This window comes from Sparus aurata, chromosome 21, assembly GCF_900880675.1.
Source record: "Sparus aurata chromosome 21, fSpaAur1.1, whole genome shotgun sequence".
Classification (NCBI taxonomy): Eukaryota; Metazoa; Chordata; class Actinopteri; order Spariformes; family Sparidae; genus Sparus; species Sparus aurata.
The window spans coordinates 14,950,837-14,965,652 of record NC_044207.1 but is presented as its reverse complement, the minus strand read 5'-3'; the positions used below and the strand labels follow the sequence as shown (position 1 = coordinate 14,965,652).

Sequence of the window (14,816 nt, the reverse complement as noted above, 5' to 3'; positions counted from 1 at the left end):
AATTCTAATCAAGTATGATTCTATAAAGTATTCAGCACGTTATATGTTTATTCTAGGGAAGATGATACTGATAACTACATAGTACACATGATGGAAGTACGACTTAAATAACCAAACATATCGGCTGAGTGCTTCATCTTTACTTCATAAGAGCAACCAAACATGTTGTTGTTAGTTATTGCAAACAAATCATCAAAAAACAGGAAGAAAACAAATGTTACTCCTTTGCCTATGACGTTTATTTTTGTTGCATCTCTCCTAAAGGTTTCATTGTTGTCTTTATTTTTCCAGTTCCTGATCTCCTGTTCTTTGTTTGTCTCTTTGCGCTTGATTCCTCAAAGTTGTCACCTCATCTTCGTCATCTTCTTTATCTTGAATTTTTCAAATCTTCGGGAATAAATTCTGGATGAAACACTAACAAATCTTTGCCATATGTCGTGTGACAAAACCCAGAACAGATGTTGAGACAAGTCAATCAAAGTTGAGCTGAAATGATTAATTGTCAAATTTCAAGCAAAAATGTACAAATTAAAATAAATAAAAATGTTGCCTTTCAGCTTCTCACTTTTGAATTTTAACCTATTCTTCTACAGTAATTTAATCAATTAAATATCTTTGGGTTTTGGACTGCTGTGACGATCTGTCTCTCACATTTTATAGACCCAATTGATTAAAGGCACTGTATGTAACTTCTGCTGCTTGGCTCCCTAATATAAAACAAACAACGTAATTTGATGACATCGGGAAGTGGTGTGGGATCATGGGAGTTGTTGTCATCATTGTTTAACAACCACCATCACAAATGAAAATACATCTGATGTTTAAAAATTGTATTGTCGTTGCGTTTAGTCTCGTTTGCCGACTTCCTTCCTTGCTCTCTCTGACAAATCACCTGATATTTCCCTGGAAGTTTTGGCCACAAGTGACCAAATGAAACACAAGGTTAACTACGGAGGACTGAAACTGCCCAAATGTGTCAAGAAATGTAACAAGAAAATACACAAGTTTGTGGAAATAAATAGGGGGACATGCAAAGGGAAGATGGCAGAGAAATAATAAATACATTTCTTAATAAATGATTGGATAGTTAAAACGGAAAGTTAAATTGTTGTTTGTCACATTTTTGGGTGCATTTAACTTAACTTGCATTGTAACTATTTATTGACTTTTTTGTTGTTGTTATTTCTGGAAGTTTTAGTCGTCCATAGAAGCCTTGAGTAAAATGAAGGACATCTCTGGATTTGAACACTGTTATACATTTTGTTTAGTCATCTCTTCCCAAATGATTCAAACTATGTTCAAAAGGTTCTATGGAGGACTGAAACTGCCAAAATGCACAAAGAAATGTAAAGAGATCATACAGAAATAAAGACGTTTGTGGAAATATTGTAAAAAGGGGCAAATGAGGGAAGGGGAAATAGTACTGAAATAAATACAGAAATAAATAAATAAATGTAAACATGAATAAATGAATAAATAAAATGGGGAAGTAAATGGGAAAGTAAATAAATACCTAATAACAGGTAACAATTAAGGCCTACATTTATTTTTCATATAGTTTTTTGTTGCATTTTATCGCATAATAAGTTATTTAATCAGACACCTTTTTAGACATCTTAATGCAGAAATGTGACATTATATTTAAAAAAAACAAACAATTGACAGGTTCATCAAATATAAAAATAATAGTTGCAGCCTCAGACCTGTTCTGCGGAATACAACAAGCATTTCATTCATTTTTCTTACTTACTTTACTTACATTACATATAGGCTGTAACTGTAAAATATATATATGAGAATTTTGACATCATTTTAACCCTGCTGTTTTTTCCTGAACATCACTCAGGCGTCCTCTGAGGATCTCAGAGATGCAGCCACTGTTTGAGGCCGTAGTGTACACGTGAACATGTATAGTTCATTAAGTGTGCGGCCTCCTACTCTCAACAATACACTCATTTGAGGGTGTGCATGCACATGAATCATTAACTTTGGACCTCTTTGTGTATGTTAGGCTGCTCTATATTATTCTGGTGCGTGTCTGCCACACGTCTTTTTATGCATGCATGTGGGTGTGTCTTGGATTTTTTCCTCGCTGCCACAGAGACCCCTGCACTGAAAATCAATGATATGCAAAACCAGGCCTGCAGAGCCCTCTAATGTGCCCTGAAATATCTCCCCAGCAGAAATATGTTGGTTATTTACATTCCTATAGCCGTGACAAATTTGCATTTTCGTGGCATTAACTAGAACAAATGATTATAGCGGGACGTGTGTGTGTGTGTGTGTGTGTGTGTGTGTGTGTGTGTGTGTGTGTGTGTGTGTGTGTGTGTATTTGTGGGGGGAGATGTGTCATCATCATCCTCATCTGCTGACTTTGACTTAGCGGCAGATTACCGACAGAGGAGACTCATCTGGTTAATGAGACCTCGAGGAGCAGTGGGAGACAGACGGGGAGGGAAGAGGAGAAAGAGGAGGAGCCGAAGAGATGAAAGTGTGAGAAAGTGGTTACAACAAGGGAGGAAGAAAAATGGTGAAAGAGAAAGAGATATATGGAGGCAGGGAGAGCCACCCCAGTGCCAAAGTGTTTGATGAAATGTTGAGCTAATGAGGTCCTGGCGGTCTAAGCCATCAACAGCAACAGCAACAGCATCCCACCCCTCCCTTCTCCCCCTGCCCAACCCTCTCCCACCTGGCAGCGCCTTGACAGCCAATCTGACTGTCGAGCCGCGGCACCAGTGGAGCAGGTCAGAAATCCCATTTTCACCCAGAGGCTTTTAAGTGGCTCCACAGACCCCATTCTCTCTCTTCCTCTGTCTCACGGAGAATTTAAGTGGGGCCTTGCTGGCCAGAATTGGCCTCTTCAGGGAGCATGGTCAGGCTATTACCAAGAAATAGGCTGGATGGTCTGTACAAGGCTCTCCATTTGAGCCCGAATTACGCGACCCGTCTGACGTGGTGTTTTGGGTTTGAGGCGATGGAATCGGGGTAGTTTTAGTCTCCTGACTCCTAAAAAACAAAACAATTCATTTCAAAAATTGGATTTATCCCCCCACAAAACTCCAGTGGAAATCATGCTCAGCTCAACGATTCATAGAAATAAATGCTTCATAAATCAAAACACATCTATTTTTAATGTATTTGAAATCGCTGGCTTTGTTCTTTCTAACACAACAAAACACCTTTGATCATAATTAAAGGATTGACTGTGTCGTAACAGCAGGTGTTACGGTTCTGGAAAAATGTACTCCGTCAGTGTCTGTTTCCATCAGCTGATCAAAGCTGCAGTCACTGATGTAACCCACGTAAATATACAGATAAATAACTCATCGTGATTAACACAAGGGCTTTTTTTTTGTCTTACTGGAGTCATAAAAAGAGACAAGAAAGGATGAAAGCAACACATTTTAGGAAATGTTTTTCAGGTTTTCACCAAAAACCCCCCCCACTAATCTCTCACTCTCCGGTGGAGCTGCATTGCTTAAAAACACTGACTTTTTAGAGAAGCCATCCTAAGACAATTTTTGAGAATACAAAACTATTCCTGGAATCTGTTCCATTGTTAAATTTACAACGAAGCAAGTCCCTGATTCTGTGAAGTCTGGTCACAAATGAATTAGAGCCATGTGCCGACTTTGGCAGGAGTCACATCCATTGTGCCAATTAAATAAGAAACCACACTGAACAGTGTGTGTGTGTGTGTGTGTGTGTGTGTGTGTGTGTGTGTGTGTGTGTGTGTGTGTGTGTGTGCGCGCGCGTGCACGTGTGTATAATTCTGAGGTATTTGTCTGACACTTGAGTATTCAAATGTCATGCTACTTTGAACTTCTACAAACACATCAATCTGCAGCTACTTTTAAAATTAAAAGTTTGTGTGCTTCCCTTCTTTCCCTCCAGGCTTACTAGTGTTTACTTGATGTCAAGCTTTTAATATGAAGATGCTGTTGATGATTATCACCACCACCTTGTTGCTACCTTTACATTCAGACCCAAGCTTTACAAAATGTCTTTACATATGGATATACAGAAATAATTGAATACGTTCTACATTTGTGTAGCATTAAAAAGAACTACAAAGTCTTGTTTTATTATGCAACCCTGTGTTATGTAAGAATAAGTTAAACTCCCTCCACCTCAACCAGCTACAACAGTAACATTCTGCTTACATACTAATGCATCAGCACACTATAACAGTGTCATATATAATCATATATCAATCAGGACAAAACTGTTTAACATATGCAGCTGTTGTAACATTAATACACAACTTACTTCTCATGTGAGACATGAACAGGTGCACACTTTGGAAACAAATTTCCCATTGACAATAAAAACTGATCAGTCTTTAATTTGACTGCCAGAAGAGTGACGTCTATATATGACTATATGACAGTTGTAAGGATGACATCTAACTATTATTGTTAATCAATCTGCCAGTTATTTTCTTGGTGAGGTATGTGATAATACGATAAAAACAGAAGAGGAGAAAACAGACTAGAGACATAAAAACATAATACAACACAAAAAGTGTAAAAACTGCCTAAAATGATATAAAACACATTGTCATCAAAAAGACATGTAGACCTGATCGATCGATCCCAAAGTTGTTCCCTCAGAAATTAATAAAAATGTAGAAACATGCACCATCTCATTACTTTAAAGAAAGTGGAAAAAAATACAAATCCTGGATCCGTCGCTTAATCAGGATCAGAACCAAAGTAAGTGGGGTCTATTCTTAAAAAGTGGGTTTTTAACGGAGATGGCAGACTTTGCAGCCTTGATCTCCTCAGACACACAGCTCTAGGAGCTCTGACTGCAAAGGCTCGACCATTTTATGTATTAATGTGGACATTTAAACAACCAGTTGGATTAATCTTTTGGTCTCTAAATATCTAAAAATAATGAAAATGCCCATCACAGTTTCTCAGAAAAAAAGAAATTCAATTCAATATCGAGAAAAGCAGCAAATCCTCACATCTGAGCGGCTGGACCGCAGTAAGCTGACTATTTACTTACTTATTATCGCACGCGAAAAAAAATCATTTTCTATTTCAAAGTGTGATTTCCAGCCTAAGAGGGATGAAGGGTAACCTTGTCCCACTTGTGGAGCACACCTGGAGCCTGCCCTGCTTTCATTAAGCCCATCCATCCATCCGCGGTGGCCTAGTAAAACTACAAAAACACCGGCCTGCTGACAGGCAACAGCCAGTCACATCACTGCCGCGCCCACAGGAGCCAGTACCGAGACAGTGTGGGCCGCCCTCCCCTGTTTCCTCATTCTGTCGGCATCCGAACCCTTCCTCTGTTTCCAGCGAGCCCGTCCTTCACAGGGCTCTATGAACCGTCACTGTCTGCCCAAAACGCTCACCCTGCCTGACATCCTAACCCCTGGAAAACATTCCTGTCAGCACTGCAGGGATTAACCTTGAGAGACCAACTGGGGGAAGCGGTGGGTGAATGTTCGGCCGAGACAGTTCTAGAGAGTGCCAGGGTGTTGATTCGAGCAAATAACTCTCGACACTTAGGAATATGTTTCCGGTGTTATTAAGGCCGATTTGGGCATCATGTGTGAGTCAGAAGACTGCAGTTATCGAGTGGCATTTAAAGACGGAGTGCAAGAGGGTGTGATTAAGGAACAGAGAGGAGCGAAAGCCTCATTGAATCACACATTATCACTCTGCGATTGTAGCCGGAAAAGATGGTGCAGTTCGTCTGGCCTGATTGGCTTTGCAGTAGGCGCTCAGAGCCCTTCGCCGCCCATGGGTAACACAGGAAATAATTGGTGGTTAAAACTCACATGGGTCTTAAGGGGGCATGAAATCAGCTTTAATTTCTCACCCGACTCCCCCCCCCCCCTCCTCCTCCCCGGTCCCTTGAGGAAAAGGCATACTTACACTGCAGCGAACCATTACGCTTGACGTATGCCATGCCCCCTCGGAGCGGAGAAATAGCATTCGAGTGTTGTTATTGATTTTATGAGGCTGAATGCAGGAGGGGAAGGGGGATCGAGCGAGGGCTTTGCGAGGATGCCGGATCTTCAAGGATGCGAAGGATATGGAAGGTAAATGTGAGTGCTGAGAAGCGGCAATCATCCGACCCAGCAGGATGCAGTCTGGCTGCCTGGCATCGCCCGGAAATACCACAACAAAAAATGGGAGCATTTTCAACCTCCTCCGGGCTGACCTTTAGGCTCGTCAAAGGCGCCTTTGTTTTCTGTAGCGTCCTCAGAGAAAGGACTTCTATACATAGGCAGAAATGGATGTTGGCTCGAAGCAAATTTGCCCTCTGAGAAAATAAAAGAAAGGGGGAATTCTGACCTTAATATACACATAAAACATCTTTGATTGCATGTCAACGCGATCATCGGTTGCTCACGGGGTCTGAATGCGGCACTTGTCCTCCTTATGCCTGATGGTCACACGGTCCAGCATCGTATGTGTGAGGGAAAACAAAGCAGCGAAACACGTGTTGATCAGACTATAACCAAAGGCACTCCCTGCAGCAGCACAGCAACATGTTTGCTACACGCGACCAAAGACTAGAAACAAGATTAACACTGGATTTGTGCTCAGGGAGGGGAAGTCAAAGCGCACAATATGATTTGATTCTGAGGGCGATGGTGAGATTATAAAATGAGAACTGATTACTTTCTTTACATATTTTGCAAACTCGGTAGATTGTTATTACGTCCGGCAATATTGTGGGTCAGCAACGACACAGTGTGTGACTGTTTTGTGAGACCTGAGGACGGGCAACCCTCGAAGATGCATCACACCCTCTCTGTGGTGAATATGAGTTGCTGAAATCAGGACGTTACCACCTTTGCCAACTTCTTGTGCCCCGAGATCCTTCACACCTTCCCGTATAACTCTGTGAAACAGCCTGTGATACGAGGTGTGTCACTTGCATTGTGGTGTATTTACATTCCTTATTGTCGGCGACTTTGTTGTCAAACGTCTTTGACTGTAATCGTTGTTAAAGCAAGAAAAACAAACTACTACTTCTCACTGTGATGATTTGCTCACACTGATCCACAATTAACATAAAGAACAGATTCATTTACTTCCATTATTTCATGTTTTCCACGGTCAAATTTTTCAGCACCTTAAAATCAAATCAAATCAATTTTCTTCATATAACCCAAAATCACAATCACATTGCCTCAATGGGCTTTACAATCTGTACAGTGAACAACATCCTCTGTCCTTAGACGTAACACAACATTCCAGCAATGTATACCTGCATTTTAACAGAAATGAATGGCAGCGTGAGGCCGGGCCCGTCTGTCACTTGCTTTGATTCACGTTTTTATTCCTTTATCCAAAACTTGAGCTACTCACAGACCCTGAGCTACCACTCGCGATTTTTTGTGAAAGCGAAATATGGCTACAATTTCAAGCACTTTCAAGTACCTCATCCGAAATCCGAGCACTTTTCAGACCGTGAAAAGACCACATCAAAACTGCCATAGAGAGCCAGGATGGTGACGGTGTAACACGTCTGTCTTGTTCCTGTTGTGGAGAATCAGCGCCAAACTATGGATTCACTGTTCCTCAGATTTTAAATGAAGACTTTTAATGCATTTTCTAAGTGGTGCAAACCTGTGTGTATGATTGGATAAGAAACAGGCTAACACCAAGGCACACAAAGCCCATCTTAGAAGAAACACGTGTTTCATGTTGGTTCAGCCCGGTCTCAGAAAATTGTCACGAGCAGTAACAATGTCAAGATTTGAGTTTTAAAAATGATAGCTGACTTTACAGACAGATCTGTGATGCATCTGAGAATCAGTTTTCCCACCTTTTATTAATTCATGCTTGATGTGAGTGTTTAACAGGAGTCCCACTGTAGACACCAACAGTACAGTGTAGGTTCTCATTCACACATCGCTACAGTGAGTTTTTACCGTATGTAATCCGGCTCTATCCTGCTTTAATCACACTCCCACAGTAACTGTATTGACATTTTAATTTACACGGGGATATGAGGGAGGGTGGAAAGGTCTGCCTTCTTTCATTACTGAATACGAGAATAATTCATGTGGTCACTGTATTTATGATGACCCATTCAGAGTTGGGGTTGTGGAAAGAGGACAGTGTGAAGAAAATGGCTTTCAAAATGAACGAATACCGGAGACACATCGTACAGTATGACAGCGTAAAACCTTAAAGGGGAATTCAGGTGTATTGTAACTTGGGCCTTATGTTTACATATTTTCGTGCGTACATGACTAACAGGTAAAAAAGGTAAATCAAGTGGATCTCGTCAGCTGTCAGACACTCAGGTGATGGTTGTTGTAAGTTTATTTTGATTGTGTCAGGTTTGAATCAGGTGTGTTTTACAATAATAAAATGACTTATCTGTAAATTCAGTTTGGTAGGTTCGGTGTGAAGGTCAACAAAAAGGTCAGTCTCTGTAGAGATCCATTCTGTAATGTTGTTAGATATTTAGAAACATCAGTCTGAAGTTTTCAGTGAGTCGCAAGTGAAGAAATGTTTGTTTTTTTTCCTGGTGATCAATTTACCAATTGTGACTTGATCCTGTGTTTATGACTTGAGATCAGTTGAAAAACTGTTTTGGCAGAGCAGTCTTTAATATTTAATTAGTTTCTTAAATGTTTTTAATCCATCTGCTGGATTTTCACAGATGGAAAAAAAAAACATATCAGGAAAAAAGATTATAAAATCAAGTGTGAAACTGAGTTACACAAGAAAAGTATCTTTTTATCCTTATATTTTTTTCTCTCAGTTTCACACATTATTTTTTTCCTCCTGAAAAATGTTTTTCATCTGTGAAAATGTGTTAAAACGGTCATCAGGAGGATATCTCTTTTTAAAAACGAATAAAAGAATAGAAGATTTCATGTGTGAAATTGAGTGAAAAACAGTTTTAGCAGGAGAAAATAAAAATGTTGTAAGACTCCAAAAAGTTCTCCAGGAAAAAGAAATAAAAAATTACTTGGTTTCACACGTGACATTTTCTTTCTTCTCTTGAAAATGTTGTGTCACACATGAATACAAAATATTTTGAAAATCTTTGAATTGTGAAAAAGAAAATCATGTGTGAGATTATTGTGAAAATCTTTTAGTATCGCTCGGTTTAACACATTACATTGTCTTTTTCTCCCAAAAAGGTTTTTGCCATGTGCCAAAATAAAAATCTTCACTTGACACTCAGGGCTTCTGTCAGCAGCTCAGTGAGACCATGTGTTTTGGTCTAAATGCTCAAAACCACAAACACCAACCTTATGGGGCCACTACACGACTATCAATCTATTCCACAGGATAAAAATGTGTTGAAGTGAACAAATGACCAACATTAGACAGAAAAAGACTGCAGCAGCAACAATTAAAAACAACCAACATCATCCGACACCCTCAAACAGAATCAACATCAACAGAGCGAAGTGGAGGACAGACTTGTTTGGGGGAAAAGTGGCACCAGAGGCTTGTGTAAAGCCAGCGGTTTGCGACAGCGGAGTAAAGTTGGAACAAATCTCACTGAGCTGAGTAGAGCGGATATTTGCAATGCTAATGGCTTATTTCATCATTTAGCAAAATTGCCTGTGAAAAAGGGCACCAAAAAAAAATGCTCAAAAATCTGATAAAAAGCGACAAAAATGCCCTAAAAAATAAGTCAATTTCTTATGCCGGCTCCTGCTGTGAGAGCCAAAATGTGCAATTTACGATATGAGATGATGAAAAGAGGAAGAAGAAGGAGAGTGGGGGGCTGGAAGGGGAAATGCAATGATAAAGAAATTAAATGGACAGGGCGATTCAGCCTCTCTTCTTCTCTCTCCCTCTCTTGGTTTATTTTCCTCCATGTGTGCCAATGGTTTGGTTTGCTTCAGCTTTGCCTCTTAACGTACATGACAAGATCGTGCGACTCAGGTCTGTGCGACCCCTGAAGTTGATTGATGCTCGATATTCCTCATCTGCTCTATATTTACAATCCATAAATGTGCCCACCTGATTGTTTGTATTGAATCCTGCACACACAACTTCCATTACATATCTAACAGTATAACGGCCGTGGACTTCGGTACAAAAGCACCAAAATGATGCTTTTTATAGATTGAATTTAAATCACATTTTCACAGACTGGTGTGATTCAGGGTTGACACATCTGTCCGTCCTGGGAGAAGGATTCCTTCCTCTGCTCTCCTGAGGTTTCTCCCATTTCGCCCATGTTTTTAACCTTATCTGAATCAAGGGTATAAGAACGGCGGGTGTACTGGTTAAAAAGGCCCCTTGAGTCAAATTTGTGATTTGTGCCATCGGGCTGTGCAAACAAAATCTACAGGGATATGAAGAGCGCCATTTATAGGCAATGGCAGCCAGGAGGGAGAGGCGGCGTGAGCGCAGTCACCAATTAGAGTAAAATCTTAACAGCTGGAGGCAACAGCGGAGAGAAAAGAAGTGAATTCAGTCATGGCGGTTAAGGCGCTCTTCTTCTATTGTGCTGATGAGTGCGAGGGCGCGCACACACACACACACACACACACACACACACACACACACAGACACACTGGCAGGTTGAGTGCTGCAGGGCAGAGTCGATGGAGGAGGGCTTATTTGGAGCGGTTTGTCCAGCATGCACGTTTGACCAGTCATTAGGGAGAGCTGAGGTGAGGAGCGAGCGCTGCTGAGAACTAATGAAGACGAGGTAGAGGAGGAGGGACGAGGAGTAGAGAGTGGATATCGAAAACAGGGGCAATTAGAGATTCCAGCGGTCAGCAGTCGAACTCCAGGTTGACAGCTCCCGCTGCTCTGACGCTCCGGTCTTAATTAGGCCAGAGTTTTTTCGGAGAGCACCTTGAAAAGAAGACATGTTTGATGGAGGGCAATTATCTACTTCAGAAAGAAAACTAGCATCTGTCCTAAAAAGAGACTAATGAAAATTCATCAACAGAGGTTGAGAGTGGTGTTTTTCAGAGAAGTGACATGGCTGATGATGTTGTTGGGGGGAGGGGTCGGAGGGGACTGATATCATCAGGAGCATCTCGGTGACTGAGCTCTGATCTTCAAAGCGAGCAGGAGTGTAAAGAGGGCTCTCCACTGTGCATGTGTGTGTGTGTGTGTGTGTGTGTGTGTGTGTGTGAGTGTGTGAGTGTGTGTGTGAGAGAGAGAGAGAGAGAGAGAGAGAGAGAGAGAGAGAGAGAGAGAGAGAGAGAGAGAGAGAGAGAGAGAGAGAGAGAGAGAGAGAGAGAGAGAGAGTTATTCGGCACAGGCAGCGCCACAGAGCGAGGATTTAATGTGCCCTTGTGTGCACATGTTTGTGATCAAAGTGTACGGCCGTTGGAGAGGGATTCAACAGTTTAGAGGACATCAAAACAAGGCAATCTCACTATCACACATGCATAGAAGAAAAAAATAAAACACACACACACACACACACACACACACACACACACACACACACACCGCACCAAAATACATCTAATGCATTCACAAAGACAGTGTCTTACGTAGAGCTCACAATTCAGAATCCCAAATTCAAGCAACAGCACAGCAGCCGGACAAGAGCAAACCACAGCCTCCTGCTGTTTTTGTTAGATTTTTAAAAAGGGCAGATAACGGAAGACTGCTGTAGCCTGAGTGGGAGACAAAAACATTAATTAGGATAAAGTGTAATTATTATGCGAAAACAAAAGCACCTCTGATGCAGCCCTCAACGGCTGCACAGACTTGATGGATAAATTGATGGTTACCTGCCGTCAAATAACCAGTTGGGTTAAAGTGACATCACACAAAGGATTCACATCACTCTGGTTTACAGCTCTCTCCAGAGTGGAAAATGTTTGCTATCCGTGGTTTTATCTTTCAGCAGAGGAGTGGAGAGACAGCGGAGCTCCCAGTCCGTCCTCATCGGCAGAACTCAACCATTTGTTGCTTGCTAAAATATTCAAAACAACCCCTGGTTATGTTTTCCCTCTTGTGCTTATCTTACTTATGACAGTCCTCAGGAGGAAAACAACAGCTTTGATTCATTTGCTCAAGTTTAACATGTTTTGGGTTCAGGAGCAAAAAAGTAAGCAAGAAGCATTCATCCAGCAGCAAGCTCTCTCCAGGTACAGCGATATTCAACCTGCGAACATCCGCCCCGTCTTTTATTCGTGTTCACTGAAGCCCACACAATGCACACGTTCAACCTCGAGGGTCCTGTTGCTGTGTGATCTCCAGGAGGCTCCGGCAGACTTACAGCAGAGTTCAGCTTTGTTCCACTTTGACTTTGACTGTGCAAATGTGCGGTGAAAAAACACTGATGCACTGAGCTTAGGAGAGGGTACCGTACAAAACTCTGTGCTTCCATTTCCAGGTAACAGCCGGCAGATCAGTTCTAGTTCACCATTTACAGTTTTTGGTCACAGCGCTCATTATTAGTTCATTAACCAAATCAGAACTGTGACGTATGTCCTTTTCTGGGGCTGAGTTTTTAGTAATTTTGTTGGACAGAAAGGACCAACAGTCCACTCTGGTTTATTTAGACTACGAGGATTAAAGTCTTTAATCTTCCAATGTCAAAAAAATACTCATCAAAACTTCCCACAGCGGAATAACGTTTTCAAGTTGCTTCTCCACACATTTAAAAAGCTGGAACCAGAAAATGTTCGACACTTTTGCTTGAAAAACGACTAAGAGTTGACCATTAATTTTCTTTCCATCCACTTATTGTAGCAGTACTAATGAAGATAATCTTCCCCTAACCAAACTACAAGGAGTCATGAGATGGTTCATTTTTCCGTCATCGCTCTAATCTTTGCATCGGCTCCTGCTTAATAATTTACCCCAAATCATCATCTGTTCACTGCTACTTCACATCAAAACAGTGGGGCAAAATAACCGTTTCATTGTGAAGCTCCAGAAATTATATGTGGACTAAGACATATCACCCGACCCGGATAGATTATGACTGACTTTTCAATTTTGGGTGAATGTATCCTCTAATAATTGTTAGAGGACAAGGAGTCAAACTAAATTATACCTCTGTATGTTAAAAACATACTGTAGACGTGACAATAAAGTCGACCTAAGAAACTTAACCAGACTTCCCCTTTGCACGGGGATGAGTATATAATGACTGAATTTTTTTTTTTGTGTGAACGTATCCTGTAACTTACCCTGAATTCGTCTGCTCACAGGACGACGATATGATTGTGTCTACCTGCACCGAGTCCACAGCTTCATTTCTGTCTCACAGTCCTCCTCTCTCACACTGCCTCCCCAATCAAAAATACCCTTGTATCCCAAACACCTCTGCAGCTCATGTGCAGTCCGACTCTGCCCTGAAGGCACGACTCCGTGTCATTAAACCTTAACTCTCCTCACCACCCGCACGGAAAAGGTGAAGAAGGGAGCACTGCACCTTGTTTCTTTCTACCAGATAAAACATGAACCTCCTCCTCCTCCTCCTCCTCCTCTTCTTCCTCCTCACCCAGTACGGTGTGGATAAACCGGAGAGGAGAACACTTGCCAAAGGGCCTCTATTAGTATGAGCTGCTGGAAAGGCCGGACCCTGGCATGTCAAGCCAGTGGGAGTGTGGAGAGAATCGGGTTGCGCCGCGTTACAACACACTCTCCTTTTGCCTTAATTGGCTCCATATCAGTCTTGCTAGCTGCTGGTGCAGACTGTACAATGATGCAGCCATTGCTTGTCCCTATAACCTCCATCCAGATAGAGGAGGAGAGGGCTACTGCTGTGAAGACCACACGGACGGACACATCCCTGTAGGAATGATTGCTTTGGCATGAATACAAAAGATGAGGCACAATTTACCAGGTCAAAGAATCTCTCTCTCCCCCCTCCTCCCCCCTTTCTTAGTTCTAAAATTGCAGCAGGAGGTGGCGAGCGGTGAAGACAGAGGAGGAAAAAAGCAGGGAGGAAATGACAGAGGGACATTAGGAAGAGGGACGGAGGCAGAAAGATGGAGAGAGAGAGAAAGAAGGGGGGGGGGGGCGTGACAGACAGAGGCGGGCCGAGAAGGGGAGGAAAATGAAAGGCAATCTGATAGATGAAAAAGAGGAGCAAGAAAAAGGAGTGGCTGTCAGAGAAAGAAGCACTTTGGAGACCAAGAAATGTAGGGCAAGGCCCTCGGAGAGACACGCAGGGATTTCAGGGGCATCCTTTGATGAGGGAAAGTTAGTAATCACACCCGCTCGCCTCACAGGCGCCCAAGTTATGACATCTGATGAGGTCATTACGCGAGGCGTGAAGTGGCAGCCTTTCAAACATCATTGAAACATCTGCGGGATTCAGCCAGACACCTGAAGTCAATCCTGTGTGAGGAGATTTCACATTTGCAGCTCAGCTCACGGGCCTCCGTCATCATCGCACCGTTTTATTGATGTGTCGGGCTGATATGTTCCCACAATCCTCTAAGATCAGTTTTTCGGGGGCTGATGGAGATGGTTATCACCCAGTGCGGTAAACAATGGGCCCGAATCGATGACGAGAAGATGATCTTGTTAAGAGAAGCTAAGTAAGCGTAATGACTTGGAGGAGGCGTCTGAGCACGAGGTGTGTGCCGCCACTTCGCGTTCACATCACGTTCTGCCGCGCACCGCAAAAGTCCCTTTTTCTACACAAGACACAGCCAGTTACTGGAAGATAAAAGGTGCAGTATAATCCTAGCGTGAAGCCGAATATATGCATGGATGGGGACGGCGGGAGGAAAATTTTAATATGGCACTCAGGCGAACTGTTAACCGTCAAACTCAAGATGACAAGTTTGTTGTGAACAAGGGCAAACAGGCAATTTTCACACCAACGCAAAAAAAAAACTAAAAAAAAAAAAACTTCTTCCAGTCTGGCGACTGGCT

At 42.2% G+C, this 14,816-nt stretch overlaps 1 protein-coding gene across 1 annotated transcript in view; it reads right to left on the bottom strand.

Annotated features, from left to right (window-relative positions):
- Positions 1 to 14,816, bottom strand: part of st6galnac5a (ST6 (alpha-N-acetyl-neuraminyl-2,3-beta-galactosyl-1,3)-N-acetylgalactosaminide alpha-2,6-sialyltransferase 5a) — a 67,312-nt gene that overhangs the window by 30,259 nt on the left and 22,237 nt on the right. The window lies entirely within an intron of this gene.